General features: G+C 42.4%; 1 protein-coding gene across 1 annotated transcript in view; it reads right to left on the bottom strand.

Annotated features, from left to right (window-relative positions):
- The window catches only part of LOC124545859 (probable tubulin polyglutamylase TTLL2), a 433,526-nt gene extending 406,593 nt beyond the window's left edge, over positions 1 to 26,933 (bottom strand). Inside the window, exon 1 of the mRNA XM_047124817.1 lies at positions 26,864 to 26,933. The gene's annotated coding sequence lies outside the window, so the exon portion shown is untranslated. The remainder of the gene's footprint in view (positions 1 to 26,863) is intronic.
- Between the last annotated feature and the right edge of the window lie 243 nt (positions 26,934 to 27,176).

Genomic DNA, 27,176 nt, shown 5'->3' with positions numbered 1-27,176 from the left:
TATGAAAAAGTTTTAGGCTGTAGCAGTCTTCGCACACTAAGGTGATAGAAGTCGAGTCGTTTTTGTATCTGAAAGGTCGTCTTCCTTTCCCGTGCAAGAAGTTTTTCTTCGTGGTTCAAATAACAACAGGCGGACTTATATATTGTCGCGTGAAGGTGTTGCCCACTGTCGCTGGCTGCAGAACCTCCCGTAACAGCGAATAAAGCGTACTAGACTTGAAAGATCGCTAAACTCCCAAGATTGGCGATGGGTTAAAAATGTTCTAAACTTACAAGGAACCCTTCGAGTCCGAGGTCTCAAGGACAATCTTTAGAAATGCTCATTTGGAAGTGTTGCGTTTAACAGTTATGACAGGAAAAATATTAGCTGCTAATGATTTACCGTGTGCATCAGTAAGACGATGGAAAATGAATGTCCAGAAAGTGCAGAGATCAACCTTCTATGGGATGTACGTGTAACTCTTCGCAAAATGTACGTCGTCGACATTCAGGATATGTTCAAAACAAACCATTAACTTGCACCACGAACACCGAGTGAAAAATGGTGCGCCACTGTGATTACAAAGGTTCCACCATCAAGATCGTAGGAGAACTCCTTGGGAGTTACAAACCGTGTAGGACCTCTAAAGAATGTATATAGGGTCATATTGATGTAACGGGGTGATAAGAATGATGGACTGTGTTGGCATGCAAGCGAATGCGAAACAGTTTGCCATGGACCTTATAGTGAAACTGGCTATCCCTTAAGGCGTAGCAGCAGATAGTGCGAGAATATGTTTTATAGGCATGGAAAAAAGAAACTCCCAGAGGTCGAATATGTTTGATCTGATGTCACACATTTTTAGGAGGGATAGTTTGCTCTAAAGGAGTAGGATTTTCATATGTAGACCATGAATCAAGCAAATTATTTTGAGCAGCTATTGGCCAAAAGCAGTTCTCATTCCTATGTTACAGTTCTCTTACTCAGGTTACCTTCCATTCGGGAAGCGGTTGCACTCAGCGACTGTTACATTGACTCGTAAATTATAGATTGCAACAATCAGTCGTCCTTTTTAAATTTCATTATGCAGATCTAGATTTCGGCTACAAGCTAGCCATTCTCAACGCACTATTATTTTCGCTCAAAGCATTTAGTGAACTACGGGTGAAGCCCGATCAACAGCGACTTACATGCTTTGAGCGAAAATAACAGTGCATTGAGAATGGCTAGCTTCTAGCCGAAATCTAGATCTGCATAATAAAATTTAAAAAGGACAACTGATTGATGCAATCCATATTTTACAAGTTCTCTTACTTCCATTTTCCCATTCTTTCTTGCTGTAGCGTAAGTATTCCCTACTGACCTTGCAAGACCACGCATACGAGAAAGAATCGTAGGGGGCTGAGAATCTCCAGCTTTTCGCAACGCAATAAATAACTTTCCAGCCAATTTACCATCCAGATTAGCAGTCGGCCTATTTGTTAGCGAATGCGTTAAGGCATTGATGTTACTTGATCTTAATACGAGGGCTATCCACAAAGTACATTACGTTTTCGTAATGCGGACATCTTAGTGTCATGGCATTCTGCCACTCAGTCGGCATCCTGCCGTGCTAGTGAGAGGTTCGTGCTGTACTCCGTTGAGTTACTGTGACAGTTTGAAATGTCAGCGTTAATTGAAAATGCCGCAAAGTGTGAAGTGCGTGCTGTAATAAGGTTTCTGACTGCAAAAAACTGTACACCGATAGAAATCTACCGGCAGTTTTGTGAAGTGTATGGGGACAACATAATCACTGAAGGTGGAGTGCATCAGTGGGTCATAAAATTTAAAAATGGCCGAACTAACGTTCACGACGAAGAGCGAAGTGGAAGACCCAGCATAGTGACTGCCGAACTTGTCGAAAAAGTCGATGCCGCGGTCCGTGAAAACCGTAATTTCACAATAACGGAACTCTCTATGAGTTTTCCACAAATTTCACGAAGTTTGTTGCACGAAATCATTACTGAAAAGCTTGGTTACCACAAGTTTTGTGCAAGATGGATACCAAAAATCTTGACAGAGATTCACAAAAATCAGCGAATGGCTGCAGCGTTAACGTTTTTGGACGCTTACGAGAAAGATGGCGACTCATTACTCGATCGCATCGTTACTGGTGACGAAACATGGGTTAAGCAAGTGAACTGCGAGACAAAATTGCAGTCAATGCAGTGGGGGCACACAAATTCTCCCCAAAAACCCAAGAAATGCATGCAGACAATGTCGGGAAGGAAGGTGATGGCGACTGTCTTTTGGGACAGAAAAGGTGTGACTTTTGTGGATTTCCTGGAAAGAGGCACTACAATAAACTCTCAAAGGTATTGCCAAACTCTGCACAACCTCAGAAGAGCAATACAAAACAAGCGCAGGGAAAGTTGGGCTCAAAGATCTTGCTGATTCACGACAACGCCCGGGCCCACACGGCAAATGCCACTCGTGAAGTTCTCGAATCTTAAGTGGGAGTTGTTTCCTCATCCGCCGTACAGTCCCGACCTGGCACCGAGCGACTTCCACTTATTCCCAGCAATGAAGAAGTGGTTGGCTATGCAGCGTTTTGATGACGACGCACAGCTTCAAGAAGAGGTAACCACGTGGTTGAAGGTGCAGGCGGCCGAATTTTACGACGAAGGAATTTCCAAGCTCGTCCATCCCTACGATAAGTGCCTTAATTTAAATGGCAACTATGTAGAAAAGTAGTATTTAAGTGTGGCTTTCATCTGTATATAATTAAAAAAAATTCCAATACTTTATTTATTTTTAATTCCAAAACGTAATGTACTTTGTGGATAGCCCTCGTATAACTTTCTTAAAACCTTTTACTTCCAGGTTTCTTTTCGTATGCGTTTCCTCTTCAAATCCAGACTGGTCGGAGTTTAAAGCAAATTCCTTACTGAACGATGGGATAAATTTGTTACCAAATTTTCGGGCCGATTCTGTTATTTGCTTTGCATTGTCAGACTGACGCTTTGTTTAAATTTCGTTATCTTACGCCATCCAGTTCTGTAACACTGTTTAAGGTTATGCACCCATCCATTGCTTCGCTTGAATTCATTGTAATCTGATTTATGGCTCCCTGACCGACAAAGATGATGAACTAAATGGTTCGATACCTGTTCCAATATCACTTTCACCTGTTAAGCATGTATCGTCATCATTGTACTCCTCACGTAGGCCTACATTGCCCGCGCAGTCGCGCGTATACGACACCGCACATTCCACTGACTCATCTTGCAGAAACCCTAATTTTTCGTATGTCACTTCTTTCTCACTCTGCGAAATTCATTGGTTCCTTTCTGACAAAATGTTCGGCAACTGTTTTTGCAGATATAATGCAATGTTTGCTTTGCTTATCGTTGCCGTTGCTCTGCTTTGTATCAACACCACTAGCACTGTAGCACTGCTTGAGTTACTCGTCGACTAAGCAGTTCAACTACGCTCCCTAGCCTCACATTTGTTCACCATTGGATACCTTCAGTCTTGCCCTGTTGCCATTAGTAGCCAATTTTGTGGTTGCATGGTAGACAATACGTGGGGAATCGAATTCCGTTAACATCATTGACCTTTTGCGACCTCGCACTCAAGGGGTTTCTTGTTATTACGGGCTTCAATGAAAGATGTTTTTAGTAGTTTCCACGAAAAAATTCTCTCTCGAAATCAGAAGACGCAGCAGTTACTACAGAATTCGAATCAAGGATAGCTGCCAACGTGAGTAATTTAGGAGTTGGTGCCCAGGTGTAGCAGAGAAAGTCAGTCAATACAGACAAGTTTTCTGGTCCAGATTCCATATCAGTTAGGTTCCCTTAGGAGTATGCTGGTGAAATAGTTCAAGTTGTGTAGATCACATACAACCGCTCTCTCAACGAAAGATCCTAACCTTAAGACTGGGAAGTTTCGTAGGTCACACAAATACATAAGAAAGGATTGGCCGATATCAGTTTGCAGTAGGATTTGGGAACATATACTGTATTCGAACATCAGGAAATGCCTAGAAGAAACCGATTGACACACAACCAGCACCGTTTCAGAAAATGTCGTTCCTGTGAAATGCAACTGCTTCTTTATTCAAACTAAGTAATGCATGCCACCAACAGGAAATCTCAGACTGAAGGCTTTTGATACTGATCGTCGCAAACGACTTCTAATCAAACAAATTGCGTGCCTTCGATATCTTAGAGGATAGATCAAGGAGAGGCAAACCTACATCTCTAGCATTTGTAGACTTAGAAAAAGCTTTTGACGCTGTTGACTGGAATACTCTCTTTCAAATTCTGAAGGTGGCAGAGGTCAAATACAGGGAGCGAAAGGCTGCTTATAATTTGTACAGAAACCAGACGGCATTTATAAGAAAAAAATGGCTCTGAGCACTATGGAACTTAACATCTGAGGTAGTCAGTCCCCTAGAACTTAGAACTACTTAAACCTAACTAACCAAAGGACATCACACACATCCATGCCCGATGCAGGATTCGAACCTGCGACCGTATCAGTCGCGCGGCTCCGGACTGAAGTGCCTAGAACCGCTCAGCCAGCATTTATAAGAGTCCAGGGGCATGAAAGGGAAGCAGTAGTAGAGAAGGGAGTGAGACAGGGTTATAGCCTATCCCAGATGTTATTCAATCAGTATATTGAACAAGCAGTAAAGGAAACAAAAGAAAAATTTGGAGTAGGTATTAAAATCCATGGAGAAGAAATAAAATCTTTGAGGTTCGCCGATGACATTGTAATTTTGTCAGATGCAGCAAAGGACTTGGAAGAGCAGTTGAACGGAATGGGCAGTGTCTTGAAAGGAGGATATAAGATGGAGATCAACAAAAGCAAAACGAGGATAATGGAATGTAGTCGAATTAAATCAAGTGATGCAGAGGGAATTAGATTAGGAAATGAGATACTTAAAGTAGTAGATGAGTTTTTCTATTTGGGGAGCATAATAACTGATGATGGTCGGAGTAGAGAGGATATAAAATATAGACTGGCTATGGCAAGGATAGCGTTTCTGAAGAAGAGAGATTTGTTGACATCGAATATAGATTTTAGTGTCAGGAAGTCTTTTCTAAAAGTATTTGTATAGGTGTAGCCATGTATGGATGTGAAACATGGACGATAACTAGTTTGGACAAGAAGAGAATAGAAGCTTTCGAAATGTGGTGCTACAAAAGAATGATGAAGATTAGATGGGTAGATCACGTAACTAACGAGGAGGCACTGAATCGAATTGGGGAGAAGAGAAGTCTGTGGCACAACTACACTAGAAGAAGGGATCGGTTGGTAGGATTTGTTCTGAGGCATCAAGGGATCACCAGTTTAATACTGGAGGGAAGCGTGGAGGGTAAAAATCGTAGAGGGAGACCAAGAGATGAATACACTAAGCCGATTCAAAAAGATGTAGGTTGCAGTAGTTACTTGGAGGTGAAAAGAATGACACAGGATAGAGTGGCGTGGAGAGCTGCAACAAACCAGTCTCTGGACTAAGGACTACAACAACAACAACGAAGTAGATTAGATTAGATTTAGATTAGATTTACTTTCATTCCAATTGATCCGTAGTGAGGAGGTCCTCCTGGATGTGGAACATGTCAGAAAAACAACAATACATGACAAATATTTACAACTAAAACAAATAAACTAATGTACCATTCCACAGGTCCCAAGTGGAATGATCGTCATTTTTAATGAACTCTAAGAGTCATTTTACAAATACTAATGCACTGAATTTAAAATAAAAAACGTTTTTTATTTATTTATAAGGTAATAAACATGTAATACAACTACTGTAATACTTATTTACAATGAACACATTACTGCACTGAAATGGTGCAGAAGTTTGATTATACTTACACACACACACACACACACACACACACACACACACACACACACACACACACAAATTTTCAGTGAACACATTACTGCACTGAAATTGTGCAGAAGTTATGTTGTACTTATATACAAATCAGTTGGTTTTACTAAGAAATTCATCAATGGAGTAGAAGGAGTTGGCCACCAATAAATCCTTTAGGCTTCTCTTAAACTGAATTTCATTGGTTGTTAAGCTTTTTATGGCTGCTGGCAAGTTATTGAAAATGTGTGTTCCTGAATAATGCACACCTTTTTGTACAAGACTAAGTTGTGCGACTGGATTCGTGATTTCCTGTCAGAAAGGTAACTGTTCGTAATAACTGACGGGAAGTCATCTAGTGAAACACAGAACATGGGAGGGTGCCTCAGCGAAACGTTTCAGGCCTTGTTTGTTCCTCGTTTATATAAACGATATAGAGAATAATTTGAGCAGTCTTCTTATATTGTGACGATGCTGGCGCTTACCGTCTAATAAAATTATCAGAAGAGCACAACAGATTGCAAAATGCCTTAGAAAAGGTATCACCACGGTGCCAAAAGTGCCAGTTGACCTTGAATAATAAAAGAAGTGAGACATGCTCTACAAGAGTACTAAATAAATTCCTTTAAACTTCATTTAACTAATAAATAGCACAAATGTAAATGTCCTATATTCAACTAAATACTTAGAGATTGCAGTTAAAAACAATTTAAAATTAACCGATTACATACAAAATGTTATGGCGAAGGCTAACTAAATTCCCTTTTATTGGCAGAACAAGTAGAAGATGCAACAAAATCTACTGATGGGGCTGTCTACACTATCCTTGTTTGTGCGCTTCTGGAGTATTACTGCATGGTATGGGATCCTTGACAGATAGCATTGAGAGAAGACATACACAAAGGTCAAAGAAGGGCAGCTCCTTTTGTATCATCGCGAATTAGAGGAGAGACTGTAACAGATGTAATAAGCGAGTCGGAGTGGTTTTCATTAAAACAAAAGCGATATCGTTCCACCGACATCTTTTCAAGAAATTTCCAACACTAACTTTCTCAACTATTTTTTGACAAAAACAAGCAGTTGTAAATGAGCATCATGTGGCATCAGTACGATCTACCGTGTAAATGGTCCGCAGAACATCAAACTAAATAACCAACCAACCTTCCTCCGAATACTCACGCCTACGTATGCAGTAATGTCCATCGTAGTGGAATAAGAAAAATCAGAGCTCGCAACGAATGGAGTTTTAGTGCAATTTGATTAGAGATCCCTTATCATTTAGCTACAAAATAGCAGGTCAGCAACTGGAAGCAGTTAATTCCATAAATTATCTGGGAGTACGCATTAGGAGTGATTTAAAATGGAATGATCATATAAAGTTGATCTTCGGTAAAGCAGATGCCAGACTGAGATTCATTGGAAGAATCCTAAGGAAATGCAATCCGAAAACAAAGGAAGTAGGTTACAGTGTTCGCCCACTGCTTGAATACTGCTCAGCAGTGTGGGATCCGTACCAGATAGGGTTGATAGAAGAGATAGAGAAGATCCAACGGAGAGCAGCGCGCTTCGTTACAGGATCATATAGTAACCGCGAAAGCGTTACGGAGATGGTAGATAAACTCCAGTGGAAGACTTTGCAGGAGAGACGCTCAGTAGCTCGGTACGGGCTTTTGTTGAAGTTTCGAGAACATACCTTCACCGAGGATTCAAGCAGTATATTGCTCCCTCCTACGTATATCTTGCGAAGAGACCATGAGGATAAAATCAGAGAGATTAGAGCCCACAGAGAGGCATACCGCCAATCCTTCTTTCCACGAACAATACGAGACTGGAATAGAAGGGAGAACCGATAGAGGTACTCAGGAACCCTCCGTCACACACCGTCAAGTACCTTGCGGAGTATGGATGTAGATGTAGATGTAGAGTTTTTGATGATGATGATGATGATGATGATGATGATGATGGTGGTGGTGGTGGTGGTAAGAGAGAGAGAGAGAGACATGAGAGGGGGGTGGTGAATTCTGGTGGTAGTGCATAACCTATTCCTCTCGAATAGCCATCGTGCTGAACATTCCCAACAACAAAAATGGTTCAAATGGCTCTGAGCACTATGGGACTTAACATCTGAGGTCATCAGTCCCCTAGAACTTAGAACTACTTAAACCTAGCTAACCTAAGGACATCACACACATCCATGCCCGAGGCAGGATTAGAACCTGCGACTGTAGCAGCCGCCGGCCACTGTGGCCGAGCGGTTCTAGACACTTCAGTACGGAACCGCGCTGCTGCTACGGTCACAGGTTCGAATCCTGCCTCGGGCATGGCTGTGTGTGATGTCCTTAGGTTGGTTAAGCTCTAAGTCTAGGAGACTGATGACCTCAGATGTTAAGTCCCAAAGTTCTTAGAGCCATTTGAACCGTAGCAGCCGCGTGGTTCCGGACTGAAGCTCCTAGAACCGCTCGACCTCCCATTAATACAACCGAATGACATTACCCCAAGAAATTCTCCAGATAGATATGGAATTTGACCCAGAACATCGATGCAAATTCTGGTGATCTGGAACTGTGCACTATCACCTCTCCACCTCTTATGGGCTAAATATTCACGATGAAGCTTCCGTCTACCGTCAGGATTCGAAGCAGCTACTTCCGATACGATCGCTTCGGCACACGCGAGCGTTAGTGGCATACGTCAATGAAACGTTATTATATGGACAATCGATTCAAGGTGTTAATTTCTTGTGTTTCAGTAGGGCACAAGACGCAAAACAGTAATTCCGTTCAGCACATATACATCTTTGTATATTCCAGTTTCTTTAACTGAGCGTAGTTGTACTATTGTAATTTTGTTGCAAGACGCCGATATATGGAAGAATAATGGGGAGCCCACATATCTGGATACAAAATTGTGTTGTTTCATTGTTCGGGAATCTTCTAGGGATGATCACGCCGCGTAACTGGAAAACTTTTCTTCATTTGCACCTTTTGCGTTTCTCTTTGCGTTTGTGAATGTTGTTTCTATAGTGTACCAATATAATGAGTGCACGTGCGACAAGAAACGGAGAGAAACCCTCATTCCTCTTTTGCTGGCTCTCTCGTGTGCCCGAAAGGTAAATCATTTAATGTGTTCTGGAGTCACGACAACAAGAATTCAATAAGTAGTAGACACAGTTGAATATAGGGCAGTAATATTTGAGACTTTTAAGTCAAAAGCTGCCACTAGCTTTATATAATTTATTTAAGGAAACAACTACACAGCTGTAGTATTTGTAAAATTAATCTTCAAGAAACCAATACAGTTTAGTATTTCGTACTACTGTGACAATGTCTTTGCACTGTACTGTTTCCAGTATTTTTCAACTAATGTTGTGGCACAAGTCAAATGGTTCAAATGGCTCTGAGCACTATGGGACTTAATATCTGAGGTCATCAGTCCCCTAGAACTTAGAACTACTTAAACCTAACTAACCTAAGGACATCACACACATCCATGTCCGAGGCAGGATTCGAACCTGCGACCGTAGCAGTCGCGTGGTTCCGGACTGAAGCGCCTAGAACCGCTCGGCGACACCGGCCGGTCGGCACATGTCATTTAAATCCGTTAATGTAGGAACCTGTCCCACTTTTGGGTTCCGTAGCTCAGTCGACAAAAACGGAACTTTTATATGATCAGTTCTTTGTCCGTCTGTCTGTCCGACTGTTAAAAAGCTTTTTTCTGCGGAGCGGCCAGACGTATCAAATTGAAATTTATGTTACATAAGGTGCCTTGGAGGTGTAAAAGTGCAAGCTTCTAACTCAAAGCTAACAAGAAATACGGCCGTTTATCTCAAATGTTTTGATATTCGCAAACTCGCTCATCAAATTCTAAAGGATACTTCCCGTTGACCTAATACCATGAAATTTGGCGAGAAGCCAGGTTACACAGTAATCATAAATTATTATTTTGTAATTGCACAACATGAAAAAATTGTCATTTGTTATCTGTCTGTCTCTCCATGCGCCTGTTAATCCCCCTTTTTCTCAGGAATGGATAGATGTGTTAAGTTGAAATTTATGTCAAATACTAGGGTCTATATTCCCCTGGCTGTTTAATAAAGGTCTATGGTCCCTTGGCGGTATTACAAACCTCAGCTTCTAAGTCAATGCAATTAAAATATACGGACATTTATGTCACATATTTTGATACTCGCAAATTCACTCATCAAAACCTATCTAGTACTTCCTTTTGGCCTAGAATCATGAAATTTAGTGAGAAGGAAGGCTTTGCAGTACAAGTAAAAGGAAAAAAAAAAAAATCAGAAAACTTCATTTTTAATTATATCACACGAAAACAATACTTCTTAGTCATTTTTTATCCGTCTTCAGACTTGAAAATAAAAGATTATCGAAAGTCTTGGAAACCCTGGGACCAATATCTCGATATGTCGATAAGAGGCAAAAAGATTCTCGATTCTCGGAGTGGATGAACTGTCCACATACATGATTAAGACTGCACGGAAACCTCAGTGTGCGAGTCCTACTTGCATCTTGACCACTTTCAAAACAAACCACCAAAAAAATGTCTCTGAGCGCTATGGGACTTAACATCTGTGGTCATCAGTCCCCTAGAACTTAGAAATACTTAAACCTAACTAACCTAAGGACATCACACACATCTATGCCCGCGGCAGGATTCGAACCTGCGACCGTAGCGGTCGCACAATTCCAGGCTGAAGCGCCTAGAACCGCACGGCCACACCGGCCGGCTCTTGACCAGTTTGTTCCTGCTCTAACGTTTTTGAAACTCTAACTATGGTGTATAAATGGCATAGAGAAAAGTAAAACAAAGCAATAACTGAAGGAATAAAGTTGTAATAGAAGTATGAATACGGATGTTTTTTAAATCTGAAACCACATCAATATGAAGCTTGTGACTGAGGGTACTTTTCTTGTAGATCTTTGAGTTTTTTCACTTTCCGTTTACGACTGGGGTGTGGGAAGAATGGCCGCGATGACAATGATTATGGGTTTAAAGAGATGTAGTCCATCAACAAAGGAGGTGGCTTACAAAACACTCGTTCGACCTATACTTGAGTATTGCTTAACAGTGTGGGATCTGTGCCAGGTCGGGTTGACAGAGGAGATAGAGAAGATCTAAAGAAGAGCGGCGCGTTTCGTCACAGGGTTATTCGGTAAGCGTGATAGCGTAACGGAAATATTTAGAAAACTAAAGTGGCAGACTCTGCAAGAGAGGCGCTCTGCATCGTGGTGTAGCTTGCTGTCTAGGTTTCGAGAGGGTGCGTTTCTGGATGAGGTATCGAATATATGGCTTCCCCCTGCTTATACCTCCCGAGGAGATCACGAATGTAAAATCTGAGAGATTCGAGCGCGCACGGAGGCTTTCCGGCAGTCGTTCTTCCCGCGAACCATACGCGACTGAAACAGGAAAGGGAGGTAATGACAGTGGCACGTAAAGTGCCCTCCGCCACACATCGTTGGGTGGCTTGCGGAGTATAAATGTAGATGTAGATGTAACACGGAATCTTGGTACCCATCTGATTGCGTCTTGAGTAAATAGCATGTGCAAGTTGAGAAGATTTTGTAAATGTTTGCGTAGAGGGATGTATGCGCATACCAGCATGGAATTCACCTAGTGGTATGTGGAAAACGGTCAGAAAACATCTCTCTGCTGTCTGGCTCACCATCCCTCGTCGTTAATCGACATTTTACAAGTCGTATAAATCTTTCATGTCTACTTTAGCTACAAGGTCTTACAGCAGTCATAAGGTCTCCGGCTATAAAATAGAATAGCTCATTTATAACTGATTTATATTTTTAAGTTGAAAGCACTTTGTACAAAATTTTTAAAGTAAAATACTTGCAAAATGTATTACAGCTAAGGATACCCACTTGTCTGTTTTGGCAAAAAAGCAACAAAACGATTACTGACTTGTAAGTATATGTTTCACCGCCATGTAAGGCTTTCTCATTTACAACACGACGTTTCGTTAGAAGGTTCATACATTGGTGCGGGGATTTACAGTTTCATTCCTACGCGATTCTATGATAGCAGAAACAGGAACTACTAACACCCATTAAATATTCCATTTCCCGTTTGGTCAACGTAAAGAGAATTTTACCTGCGTTTAAAATTAGAAGCATTTTATCACAAATGTAGTTTCGCCATTTAAATGAACAAAAAACAGTTATTTATTTGTTTGTTCGTATGCCTGTATCCATATGTGTGTTTGGAGCCAGCGGACTAATACAGAATTGGAACAGTCGTGATCATTTGCACCAACAGCCGGCGTATGTAGCCTGTTTCGTCGTTTGCGGGCGGGTTCAGTTTACTGTTAACGACAAGTGCGTGTCCACGTTAGCCGCACTCTGCTCGCGGCGAACCGCTGTGGTCAGACAGCGCCACGTTAATTTGAAACAAGCGAGCTCACATGTACCAGAGGCCTGACTCGGCGCAGTACGAACCCTCTCTAAAAATGACAACGAATTTGAACGTCAAACACGATTCTCAACACCCGTTATCGAAGACATTTTAATGGGAAAGCCACATCCATAACTAAAGAATAACGTTCGTGTTCTGAACGTTTTACTATGCTTATTTGCCAGTTTTCTTGGTAACAATAGATCGCTGTGGGTAAAGCTGCCCCTCCCGTTAAGCAAATGAAATGAAATACTTATCTCCTGTGACTTCTGTCCAGTTTTTTTGTGTAAAACTGTCGCACGTGAAATTTTGTACTTTAACTGTAGCCTCTGAGTTTATGTAATTTTTAGCAACTCTCTCTCTCAATCCGGCATCTCATTTTTATGCATTATCTTGGGTTTGCGGTGCATTTTGTTCCTGCTTCATATATACTCTGGGTCAGAACCACACGGACAACTTACGTAAATGAGTTGTAGAAAAATCAGTGTACAGCACAAGGAGGTTTCGGTTTTGATAGAACTGTGATACTCCTGACCCGTGGCTCAAATGGCTCTAAGCACTATGGGACTTAACATCTGAGGTCATCAGTCCCCTAGACTTAGAACTACTTAAACCAAACTAACCTAAGGACGTCACACACATCCATGCCCGCGCCAGGATTCGAACCTGCGACCGTAGCAGCCGCGTGGTTCCGGACTGAAGCGCCTAGAACCGCTCGGCCACAGCGGCCGGCTCCTGACTCCTGTTTCACATCACAAACTACTACTTATAGCTTTACCCATACGCCTTTCCGCTCGATGTGGTACAATCCGTGAATACAGTTTTTTATTTACTTAAAAAAAGTAACAAACAATAATAATTACAGCGTGTTTATACGGTTTAGTCTATGCTTCCCCTGTTAACAAATTAGTGTTAGCTTTCTCTTTGCCTTAATTTCTATTTATTTTTGTCTCGTGACACACATTCACTGTGCACAAATGTCACATCATATGCAATAATAACATTATTCTAGAAATGTAGTTAAAAATGAATAGAAACAGGTCCGTATTACGTGAATAGTGCGCAAGTAACTTAGTCATTACATACAGCTTTTTCAAGTGTTACTATACATACAATCAATAGCGCAATTTCGGCACATGTCTTGGCATTTTGCTCGGCCACGTTACCGTAGTACAGTCATGAGCGACGTGTTGTTACCGTACACCTGCAAGGATTAAATGGTCTAATGGAATGACGATGATATGGCAATGTAATGTCAATAAGTCAGAAACAGCTACTATGTGTAAGAAAGAAAGGTTGCCGAAGTCTCATAACGCACGGACTGTGAGACGATTGTCTGTAAAGACATTTCGGTGTCTGCCCGTAGATGATCAAAAAAGAAGGCAGGAAGATTGGTAGTTAACGTCCTGTCGGCCACTTGGTGATTAGAGACGGATCACAAGTCCGCCATACACATTCAGGAAACTACGGAATACCTAAATTAAGAAGAACGTACAGGTATCTGAACCTCACTCATCGCATTAAACACTGTGTCTCTTCGCTCAGAGCACGGAAATATCATGGCAGCCAATTGTCAGTGCGCAGAAGTGTCACATAGAACACCTAAATTCAAGACCAGGTCGTGAAGACTTTTTTCCTCTTTTGTAAACGGAACAACATTCTCAGTTCACGTTATAAATCGTAAACAAAAGCTAGCAGTATTTTCTAAATCTCCATTTACATTCTGCAAGCTACCTTGTGGTGTGTAGCGGAAGAAATTTCATGTATCAGCCACCTCCCCTTTTTCTGTTCCAGTCGCAAATGGTGTCGGGAAGAACGAACGTTGGTAAGCTCTAATATCTCTCGTTTTTGCTTCACGGTCTTTTTGCGAGGCGCATGTAGCATGATGGAAAACGTTGGTTGACTCGTTTATGACCCTATACTCTCGGTGTTTTGACAGTATACCATACTGTGATGCACAAATCCTCTCTTGAAGCGTCTGCCACTGGAGTTGGATGAGCATCGCCCTGATTCCTTCCAGCTCATTAAATGAGTCCATGACAAAACGTGCTGCTATTCTTTGGATCCTTACTATTTCCTCTGTCAATCCTGCGAAGTAAGGGCGTAGAGCAGGGCCGGCCACGCAGTGACAAACTTCACGCATGCCGCAGGCGAAGCAAGACCCTGCCTGTCTCGTGTTTGCTCGGAACTTCTCGGAAGTACTCGGAACACCGACATTTCATGAGCATATATGAAGATGGTATCTGTTCTTTCGGGCATATCCGAAAGGCCACAGGCTAAGCGGCCATTGACCTTCTTCTGTGCGGATACACACGCATTGCCCCAAACTCTTACGGGACTCGGTAAGATTGTCTGCCGCGAGGAATGAGTGTAATGGGCAGGGGCACTACGAATGTAGTGTGTGGACATTAAGTTGGGAATGTGGGTCTCACGGGGTGCGAGCCCTCGGTGGCTCAGATGGATGGAGCGTCTGTCATGTAAGCAGGAGATCCCGGGTTCGACTCCTACTCGGGGCACACTTTTCCAGCTATCCCTGTTGATGTATATCAACGCTTGTCGGCAGCGTAGAGTCTTGCTTTAATTATCATTTCATTTCATGAGCATTCTGCTGTGGCACTTTTCGCTCGGCACAACTCTCTTCAGTTCGGTAGAATTGTGTTGTCAGCGTTGTTTACTCTCCGATACTTGTTCGTGGTACGTAGCACGTTGATAGGTCTAGTTGCTGTTTTGTACAAAAAGAGGAAGTCTAGCGATCTATCGTCACAAGCTTAAAAAATGGATGGGAATGACAGAAGAGAAGGATGAGCCGCATAATCGATGTGTTCTACAAATTTGCTAAGAAACGTCTTTTTAATCCCACGCAGAAGGAATTGAAAAATTTAGTTGGCAATGAGAGAGCAAAAAATTACAGCGATCGACAGACAGGATTCATTGTTATATTCATCAAGAAGCTCTTTGTGCTAAATATGCAGGCATGGAGCAAGTGAAGAAATTGTTGGTACGAACAGTAAAATTTCTAAAATCGCAAGCGTTATTCCGCTTTCAGTTACAAACGAAGAGCGTGGAGACTTTATGTATTACTGCTGCGTACGTTGGTTAAATCAAGGATCATGCCTAAAACGATTTTTCGATTTAAACCTCGCTGTTATTGAGACGAAAACTAGAACATCCGGAATAGATTCCAGTCTTTGCATTTTAAGAGATTTGACTGCACATTGCCCACACTAAGACACTGCAAGGGCCGAAACAAGCTATTTTTTACTTGATGGGGATTCACCGAGCGAGGTCGCGCAGTGGATAGCACACTGGACTCGCTTTGGGAAGGCGGCGGTTCAAACTCGCGTCCGGCCATCCTGATTTAGGTTTTCCGTCATTTCCCTAAATCGCTTCATGCAAATGTCGGATTGGTTCATTTGAAAGGGTACGACCGGCTTTCTCCCCTAATCTGCCGGTACCAATGATCTCGCTATTTGGTCCCCTCCCCCAAATCAACCAACCAACCATCTCTCCTTACCGTTGTGTTCGAGGTAGTAGTGTTAGTAGTAGCGGATTGATTTAAACAGAAAATCGCGTTGTAGAAGACACACATTCTGACAAACACAGTCCAGTTCCCTAAGCTCAATGGTGTTAAGGAAAATGCGAGGTTTGAAGAATTCATTGCGGCCTTTAAAGAATCACAAGAATAATTTTCTGAACGTTTTGAGGAGACTGCCAATCTTACACATGTTTTCTAGCTGTTTTACAGATGGTTTGCCGTTTCAGTTGAAAGCACCGCAGTGCATGTGTAGGTGTAACTGACTGATCTTCACGGCAGTTTCCGTTTTAAGAACAAATCAATTTAACGTTAATACTGTCCAAGACTTCTACATTGCTTTCCTCAGGTGATGGTGGTGGTGGTGGAGTGTTGGGCTTATGGGCGCTCAACATCGAGGTCATCAGCGCCCTGACACACATTAAAAGGAACGAATGTGGACAGACCTAAGAAACTAAAGCACACACTCAAAGAAAGCAGGAAAAGAAGGAAAATGCTACATAAGAAAGGAAAACCTAAGGAAAGGGGAAACATAGCAACAAGAATGTCACAGGAAATTGTTATTGGCTGGCCACTTACATAAAATATGGGCGAGCTTGTCACACAGTGACTTTCCTCGGGTAGAGTTTCTACGTCTGCATAATGAGACTGCAAAAGTGCTACAAAATTCGACCAACATATGTGTGTGAAAGACGTTTTTTCGATTATGAAACTAAATAAGTGCCCGCCGCTGTGGCCAAGCGGTTCTAGGCGCTTCAGTTTGGAACCGTGCTGCTGCTGCGGTCGCAGGTTCGGATCCTGCCTCGGGCATGGATGTGTGTGATATCCTTCGGCTAGTTAGGTTTAAGTAGTTCTAAGTCTAGGGAACTGATGACCTCAGATGTTAAGTCCCATAATGCTTAGAGCCATTTGAACCATTTTTGAACTAAGTAAGTCTCGATTACGTGACAACCTGAGTGCGAAAATCTGTGAAATTGTTTGCATCTGTCCAGATGGCGACAGGTTCTATCAGAGAAAAATAATACGTCTCCAGAGCGCCAAACATAAATAATACAGAAAGATTGTTTTATTATTTACCTATGTTGTTGAGAAATATGAAATATAAAACCAAGTCGTACGCAGTGCGACTCCACTGCCATTTAAATGCGGCGCGTTCGCAGTTTCTCCCCCCTCACGCGTGACGTGGCGGTGCGACAAACGTGCCAGCCATGCTGAGCGCTATGCCACTCGTCCCAAGGCACACACAGCCCACGATCCGAAATCTTGGCCACATATGGCCTAGAGGGAGGAGTAACAACGAAGCATCGGTCGAACGCGGCTTTTTAAGCCACCTCATTCGTGGTAGGACTACATTTCCCGAGGTTTCTCTCAGTGAATGTGTCTGCGACACGCCTCTCCCCTATTTAGTCTTTCGTGGTCGCTCCGCTTTGCACTACTCAGTACATACTCGTATACTCCCAGATGTTTAATCAATGTGACAGTTTCCAGTGACTCCTCGGCAGTCGTATAACCAAACAATAACGGCACTTTCCGCCTGTTTATGAGCACTAGGTTGCATTTGTTTTCCCGCGGGTTTGACATCGCAACTCAAAGACATCGATCAATTGCTGCTTAATACTTTAAAATTTTAGAACCCGTAACGATGTCGGCACCTTTGTTCCGTATACGTGCCAGTATCGTTTTGGTGCGTGCTACGATGACTGTTTTCCGAAACTGGATACTACGATGTTAAAGGTGCCTCGAACAAGCAACATCCATAACAATTTTGAGCCATGTTTGGAAGCTGTATACATCAAAATCCATCGGCAGTAGCGCCAGAGACTTTGGGTGGTCGCGAAACTTAAAGACTTTCACTCGAACTTGGAACGTTGTGAATGTGTATCGATAACCAAACTCAGAAACACGCAATTCCAAGAATAGGATGATCCTACCTGAAACTATATATTTTTCAAACGTTAATCATTAATGATCCTTCCTAAAACTATATATTCTTCAAACATTAATCACGATTTTATTCAGAAGAACAACGAGAAGAGTTGATATAACTAACGCGCGTAAGAGAGATCCAGCACACGATCGAAAAATTACAACCTTCTCACTTTTTGCTACGAACTGATAGACTGATCGCACCCCACACTTTGGCACATCTTTAGATGTGCTTCGGGTTTCCAGTATAAAGCCCAAAGAGTAAAATACACCTCAAACATCTTTGTTATTGCTCCAATTTAGATTCTTTGATACTTCAAGGCATACTTCACTACGTCAGTCAGCTTATAAGAGTTCAGAAATGACAACGCTTATAACTGTAGGCTGCGCAGTTAATCCAGCGACTTACCTTATCTGTAGCTGCGGGTCTTTAAATTGTTCGTCGTGAAGACGAACAATAAAATATTTATCTCCCTATTTTTTAAGTTAATTTACACTGCATATGGTATGCAGCGAGCTGAGTAGTATCTGGGTGTGGCACTACATTCGGATTTTTAGTGCACTGAATGTGCAAGACGTATGATTTGTTTGCGGCCAGATTTCGAGTGCCCGACGTATGGGATACTCCGTCTTACAAGTCATGCTGGCATTGGGCGTTTCACCCGTCACTGTTGTAGGTTGTTGGCTTCGTAGGGTTTGCCTGTTGCCGTCTACCCTACGGTCAGACTCAAATGACCTCACCTGATAGCCTTCTGTTTCCTGTTCCGTGGTGGCATCGGCCTTCTTCTCGCACTGATGGGAATCTGATTGTCGACTGAAATTACTTGATCAGTGAAGGGGACAAAGGGCACTGCAAACCAGTAACAGTGCGGCATCTCAAGTGAGACCGGATATCTTCTTGAAAACATCTAGAAAGGCAAGGCTGTCTCGTTACAAGAAGATGGGAACTTGCTAGTCGACAAATTCGGACTAGACAGGCGGTCAATAGGCTTGCTGGTGGTCCAGGCCAGAAGTACATGAGAAGACATAAAACAAAAGAGAAATCATTTAACTAATCCACATCCCAGAGAGGGTACTGATGCAATAAATTAGAGATGATTCTCCAGGACTCGTATTACAAAATGGTTCAAATGGCTCTGAACACTATGCGACTTCACATCTGAAGTCATCAGTCCCCTAGAACTTAGAATTACTTAAACCTAACTAACCTAAGGACATCACACACATCCATGCTCGAGGCAGGATTCGAACCTGCGACTGTAGCGGTAGCGCGGTTCCAGACTGAAGCGCCTAGAACCGCTCGGTCGCAGCCGCCTGCTCGTATTACAAACGAAGGTAATGAGCAACGAGTAAATACGTCTTGCGGGCATGCAGACAGAGGCAACGTGTCAAAGATTTCCGTTCTGGCATTGCAGATACTGTGTAGCTAAATTCCCCGAGTAGCTAATCGCGTATTTGTAGTTTAACCAAGAATGGATGTTCTACGAGCTTTCTATCACTAACGGCTTGACTGAAGTCGAACGATACTGTGCGTGTTAGCTTCCAAGGTGGTGGAAACGTACACTTGTATCGCTATCATTTAGGCAACTACTGTGCTATTGCTGGTCGCAACGTAAAGCCTGCCTACAACTGCAACGAACTCTCGACTCTTCTCGGCAGTTTTGTTACCTCGGAACCTGCATCTTTAGTGAGCAAAAGGTTCCTACAGCCAACTTCACTCTGGTCGGCCCACGTGCAGTTGGCGGTCTTGAGGGTGGCACCAACTCTCTGACCGCGGGAAGGATTGGTATTCCTCCGCACAACCGTTTCCTTGGCTTGAATCTGAAACTTGCGGCCACTGGAGCTTCTGCAGATCTGCACCGTCTTGTGTATTTTATGAATTAAATGACTGGTGATCACGACAACTGTTCCGCCCCCACCACTGGATAATCCTCTACTTACGCAAGCTATCGGTGTACAGCCCCATGCATACGGTTACTGAACCCGTAATTGTATAAGTGGTCTGAATCTGTGGTTGAAAATTGTACTTTACTATCTCTCTCTCTGTAATGGAGCTGGACTGGACGGTTATTGAGACTTCGCTACCTGACGTGAACGTCTCGTCTTACCTGGGCCACATTGGAAGAAGACGGTATTTTTGGAGTGCATATAATATATTTAAAATAGTGACGGGATGGACCGATGAGATAACAGCTTCGCGTGGAGGAGTTTCATAGTGAAAATATTCAGCTTATTATAACTTTACATAAATGGAATTCTATGGAATTTTTTTAAACAAAGCAATGTCATGAATAATTAAATGGAAACAATGGCGAAACATTCGAATTACCGAGTGTGAAACAGCTGCTGTCTTCGAATTATAGTTAGACTCAGTCAACTCGTACAAATACCTGGGTTTGAAAATTCGCAAGGATATGAAATAGAACGCTCACATAGACTTAGTTATAGGTAAACCAAGTACCGACTTCGTCTCATTGTTAAAATACTATGGAAATGAAATCCGTCTGCAGAGTAAATTGCTCAAAAAGCACTCGTGCGACCCATCCTAGAAAATTACTCAAGTTTGTTGCTCCCGTACCAAATAGAACGAATACAAAGAAGGGCAATTCGATTGATCACAGGTTTGTCTGATTCGTGGGAGAGTGTCGCAGAGATACTGATAGACGCAAACTATTCCCAGAAAGCCTACTTCCAAACTTTCAGCCACCAGCTGTAGGTGATGAATCTACTAGACCCTCTACGTACCGCTCTCGTTTGTATCGCAAGGACAAGATAAGACTAACTGCAGCATGCAAAGAGGCATTATAGCAGCCACTCTTCCCATACTCCATACATTAATGGGACGATAAGAAGTCCTAATAACTGGTACAATGGGAAGTATCCTTTGTCATAAGCTTCGCAATGGTTTGCAGAGTATGGATCTAAATGAACATACGGAGTGTTTGTTGGCGGCATGTGATGATAATCGCTTCGAGTTATCAAATATACCAAAACATACACGATCTTCTTTTATTTATCGAGATTTTTTTTCAAGATGCAGGGCAATTACTTCGATTTAACGAGAAATTTGAGTTATCAAGGTTTGAATTGTCAAGAATCGACTGCATCTGTTGTCCGATCATTTGCATCTGTAATTCTGTGTGATGTCCTTAGGTTAGTTAGGTTTAAGTAGTTCTAAGTTCTAGGGGACTGATGACCATAGATGTTAAGTCCCATAGTGCTCAGAGCCATTTGAACCATTTTGTAATTCTGTGACTACAACAATCCGTGGTTTCTCGTTTTCAACAAACAAAATTATCCCACCATACGTTTGTTGTTCCTATACTTCCAGGCAAATGTTTTCAGACCACTGTTCCCTGAATCAGACTGAAACATTTGTGCACATTTCGATACTATCACTGAAATTTTGTACCATCAACGGGGAAACAACAGAAGACGCAATGTGTCAACACCATATGTCTTCTGTCAGAATTAGTCAACAGTGAGACAGGAGTTTTGATGAGTTATGGCTGTACAGGCTCATAATCTGAGGCATTTCATCACATAGATTCCTTCTGTTATCTACGTTACTGTGCAATTGAAACTCCAGGGAAGTCCTAAATCAGGTCACAGCTCTCGTAGGATAAAAAAATCTAATGATAGGCGAACGCTAAAGTATACTGTACGCTACGAAACCAATTGTGAACCAGTCTTCTAAATTCAGTTACTGAGATGAGAGCTGTACGTTGAGTTTCGATAGGACTCCTTTTTAATACGCGTGTGCCACTGATAACCAGAAGTAATACGCGACGATGCTTGTTGTGTTACAAACATCGCTGTCGAAGAATCCTTAATGAAATAATAAATTACAGTGTATGACATCTAGACAGACGCTTGTGGCTTTTTTGTATGCCTAGGGATCGCTTTTTGCCTCAGTGTATTGTTACGGCAGCTGAATTCAGCCAGCGTAGTGTGATAGTCTAGAGCTGTTACCAGTCATTTTGGCTCATGCTAATACTCTTGATCGATGGAGAAGAAATTAAAGTATTTCCTTGGGAATGAAATGTATATTACCTGCCAAGCTTTTCTTGATCTCTGGACTGCTTTGTTGTTATCTGTCGAACTTGGCAGTAATCGGAAATCTTAGGGTCGATAGTGTTCTGTGTCAAACTAGCGCCAAATTTAACAAAAAGGACAGTAAATGTAGCGCTGTGTAGTTATTTGAATAGGTACTTAATGTTGTGTTTCACCATCAGGCTTTTTTTGCACCAAAAATGTGACGAATCAGTTCCAGTTTTATCGCCAGAGCTACAACAGATTTTTAAAGTAAGGAATGAGGCGAGGATAACGGCTAACAATAATAATGAATGCTGCTGCTGAGAACTGATATGAAACTCATAGCAATACGTACCATTACTGGAAACGAGCACGTGAATAAAAAACATTCACGAAACAACTGAGCTTTCTCCATCTCCGTGACACGTCTAACACAGGTAACGCTTGAGTAAGGTGGAACTTCCCCTACACCCAGCCCCTCGTGCACATCTGTATATGATTCGAAAATGCTTCATGCATTGGGGTAACTATTTAGAATTCGACCTTTTCCTTGTCAGCAAGCGTTGATTTCATCCAAAAATCAAAAACGGTTGCATAGTGGTTTGAAGTTAAACACGTCCATTTGCTGGACTGGTCTGTTCCAAGTCCAGTCAGATCACCTTGCGCGCTATAGTAAAGAAGGCACTCTATTTCCTTTTCTGCAGGAAACGTTGACATGATCTGTCCATGGTCACTTTGAAACACTGGCATGTACACGAGGCACAAAAGTCATGGGATAGTGATGTGCACACATACAGCTGGCGTTAATATTGGGTACACAGGGGTTAAATGGCGGTGCATTAGCTGAGCTGTCATTTGTAGTCACGTGATTCACGTGAAAAGGTTTCCGAGGTGTTTATGGCCGCACGACGGGAACTAACACACTTTGAACGCTCATTGGCAGTTGGTGCTGGTGCTAGTTGGGCACACAACACTACCGGCCCGAAGACTTCTGCAGATACAGACACTCCTTTTCGGAAGTCGTAAGGAAATCCAATATTCCGAGATCTACAGTGTAAAGAATATGCTGAGAATAGCAAATTTCAGGCATTACCTCTCACCGCGAACAACGCAGTGGCCGATGGCCTTCACTTAATGACCGAGAGCAGTGGCATTCACGTAGAATTGTCAGTGCTTACAGACAAGTAACACTGCGTTAAGTAACCGCATAACTAAATGTGGGACGTACAATGAACATATCTGAACGGACAGTGTGGCCAAATTTGGCGTTAATGGGCTATGGCAGCAGACAACCGACGCGAATGCCTTTGCTAACAGCAGATCGTCTGCAGCGCCTCTCCTGGGCTCGTGACCATATCTGTTGGACCCTAGACGATTTGGAACCTGTGACCTGGTCAGATGAGTCTCGATTTCATCTGGTAAGAGCTGATGGCAGGGCTCGAGTGCGGCGCAGACCCCACGAAGCCATGAACACGAGTTACCAAGAAATTACTGTGCAAGCTGGTGGTGGCTCCATACTGGTGTGGCCTGTGCTCACATGGAATATAGTGGTCCAAGTGAAGCGACCATTGACTGGAAATGGTTATGTTCGAATACTTGGAGACGATTTGCAGCCATTCATGGATGGAGTTATTATGGATGATAATGTGCCATGTCACCGGGTCACATTTGTTCACGTCTGGTTTGAAGAAAGTTCTGGACATTTCGAGCGAATGATTTGACTAATCAGAACGCCCGACACGGATCCGATCAAATATTTATGGGACAAAATCGAAAGGTCTGTTCGTGCAAAAATCCTGCAACAGAGACGTTTTTGCAGTCGTGGGTTATTTCTGCAGGTGACTTCCAACGACTTGTCGGCTCATGCCACGTCGGGTTGCTTCACCACGCAGGGCAAAAAGAGATCCGACACAGTATCAGGTGGTGTCCCATGACTTTTGTCACGTCAGGGTCGTCAGACGCGTTCTCTTTGGTGTTTCTGCAGATATATGTAGTTTCATTTTTGAAATGTGTAGCTGCAGTCATGCCAAACAAATAGGTCTACTGCTCGTCACGTCTTTCATACGACGCCTGTCCCCTTTACAAAGAAAATTATTTTTAAAGCGGGATTTTACGATGCCACTGGATCGATATTCATTAGCAGGGACAGTAAAACACGAATAACAATAACGAGTACTTCAACGGCGACAGCACCGATCTGGCCCGTGCTGACTGCTAACCTCTTGCAACAGCGATACTCAGTGGCTCCTAGAGTACTGGTTATTCCTCGCGATTTGCTTCCTTTGAATACATATCTATAAAAAAAAAAATACCACACTAGATTACTATGGGTCCACCCTGTCGAATGAACACGTAAAATTCCACTTTAAAATTTTTTTGTTTGTGACGGTGAACAGACTAAAGTTTTCCGTCGACACTGGGTGTCACGTGAGCAGTATTTGTTTGGGAGCACTCCATCTAAACATTGCAAAAACAAAGTTGCAAATATCTGCCGAAACAGCTAAGAAAATGCTCCTGACGACTCCTATGGTGTATGCTGTGACCTACATTATTAAATATTTGAAACTTTAATCTCGACGAATGACCTTTCTGGAATACAAATGTGTTACCTTTTGTTTCCTGCCCAATTACAGACGAATCCCGAAGTACGCAAACTGGATAGTTGATGCTCCATATAAGTAATACTACTACTAGTCATTCCTGTTCCACTAGCAAATGGTGAGAGCGATATGTCTATGCATATTTCTGTACAAGCTATTATCTCTTTTGCCATGTCTTCGCAGTCCTTTCGCGAAATGAATATTCGTTGCAGTAGAATCGTACTGCAGTCTATCGCAAATTTCGGTTCGCTAAACTATCTCAGTAGTGTTTCGCGAAGAGAACGTCTTCTTTCCTCCAGAGATTCGCATCTGAGTTTACGAAGCATTTACGTGATACGCATAGACTCAATCTACTAATAACAAACACACCTCTGAATAATTTCAATGCCTTCTTACTTTAAGTCTCCCAATATACCAAAGTCGAACATTTGCCTTCCCTACAACCGCTCTTCCGTGATCGTTCCATTTTATGTCGCTTTGCAGTGTTACGCCTAGACATTTAATCGATGTCACCATGTCACCCCACTAATACTGTATTCTGAAACTATAGGATTGTTTTTCCCACTCTTCAGCATCAACTTAAATTTTTTCCACGTTTAGAGCAAGTTACCTTTCATAACACTAAATAGAATACGCAGACAATTGAAGTAGTGATACATAGACGACAGATTATGCTAGTCACTGCAGCTGAGGTGCAATACTTTTCTACGTAGATTAGACCGAACGAACGACCCACTTCGCGTACTGACGACATTAAGAGAATCTGAAGCAGAAGTTTGTTCTGAACTCACAGAGCTGCGCAGTGGTGAACTGACTATATGACTTAGTTCTGAGCCATTTACCGAAAGAATCTGAGCTTAGAACATATTTAATGACGTCACAAATCGTAACAGATCTATTGCCCTACTGAGACCTTGGAATGCAGATAATTCTAGTAGCAATCAAAAAAATAAATTACGCAAAGTGTTTTCCCTTATTAGAGGAACTTAATTATTTATTTTGGATGGAACACAATATGCAAAAATGGAAAAAAAGAAAATAACATCTTGGGTTGTCGGGTGTTCTGCCAGACATCAGCGTCGTACTTGCACGATATTTCGGTAGCGTAACTCGTTACCTTCATCGTGTGCGACCTGAGACTACTGAGTAGTTACGCTACCGAAATAGCGTGGAAGTACGACGCTGATATCCGGCAGAAGCCCGACAACCAAAGACGTCATTAGATCGCCGGGAAAGCCTAAAGAATTACAAAAAGAAAATAATTAAAAAGTTGTTTAGCACCATTAACGAAGAGAATATGCCGAATTAAAATAACGTTTCTGACGCGTAGAACAATGAAGTAGATCGAATACTAATATCTTATCAATACTACTATAAACGAATGAGTGCATGTCTGTAAGAAAATCAAATCTTGACTTGGATACTATTATGGATCTGAATTCCAGACATCCCAACTGTCGAATTAAGTCATTACCCAATTATTGTTTCCATGTACGAAAAATTAATCAGAGAACTGGCAAGGACCAAATACTTAAAAAGTAGCGATGACATTTAATTAACATCATATTTTATCTAGCGAACATTGTTTGCTCATCGTAGCAGCAATAATAAAACAGCGGTAATATCACTGTCTACAGTACCAAAAAAAAAAGCGAACCACAAAGGGAACAGAGAGTAAACAGCTATTACATGCAAGGTATATGTGTACGCACAGTGCGTGCTACGCTAACCACAGGACTGCTTTGTTCAGTGCAAGGAGCAATAAAGTGCTACGTTGCGCTTTGGGATCTACATTTGCTTTCATATGACTTGTGCGTTCTAATTGTTCTGGATTTCTGTGAAGTTGTCTTCCACACGTGAAGCGTCTTGAGTATATTTTACGAAACAGACACAGACACCCCAAGCACCATCCACAAAAATTTAAGGTGAGTGTGTATTCTGAATGATATGGAGCTTGCTTGTGAGTTTCTGTGTAATGAAGAATACACAAGGGCCTACGGCTAAGGAGGACAACTGCAAGAAAATACAGAGCAACACACACACACATAGGTCAAATTCGTGCATACGCGCAGATCATAACAACAGGCAACCATAGTAAAATCTTGAAACACTCTTGTTTCATGCAAAAAAGTAACTGGTACTGTGATTTTGATCTTCTCGGTCTATATTTAATAATTGCAAACGTTCAACTGATAAAGCTATAATCTAGAACATATTTTGTTTGCACCGTAATTTATTAAAGAAATGCAAAGTCGGGAAGAGGAATTACTATTTACTACTGTCTATACGTAAAGCATAATCCATAAAAGTGTGACATTACATTGCAGGTCAATGAAGCTGCTTATAAGAACAGAAGTGAAGCTCGTACGTTCAAATTTGAAAGCTTTTATTCAGAATCGCTTTGGGTTATCGCTATAATGTTTCGATTGCTCTTTATGTAGTGCTGCCGATGAGGCTCTACCTACAAACGAAGGAGGTTGATTATGCAAAGCAGCGGCGTACTTTGAGGTTTCCGCGGCAGACGCCGGCGGCGCTGGATGCTCGTGTCGTCGCGACGCCGGCGTCGTGTGGCGGCGGCGGCGTGCTGCGCCCGACTGCCGCCCCCGTGCGCTATGTGGCTGTCGCCGCCTCCGCCCCCGCCGCCCCCACCACCGCCACCGCACCGATCCGTCTACCCCCATCCCCAACGAGGCGCTCGCTAGCCCAAAGTTGGAGCGACCTACTGTGGACCACAGCCTCGACGGAGAAATACGACCTGCTTTCTGACGGTACTCCGCAAAGTAATGTCGTCCAACCAGACATTGACTTTAATCTC

The sequence above is a fragment of the Schistocerca americana genome, chromosome 8 (assembly GCF_021461395.2).
Source record: "Schistocerca americana isolate TAMUIC-IGC-003095 chromosome 8, iqSchAmer2.1, whole genome shotgun sequence".
Classification (NCBI taxonomy): domain Eukaryota; kingdom Metazoa; phylum Arthropoda; class Insecta; order Orthoptera; family Acrididae; genus Schistocerca; species Schistocerca americana.
Note: the sequence above shows the minus strand (reverse complement) of the source record. Positions and strands in the feature narration are given on the sequence as shown.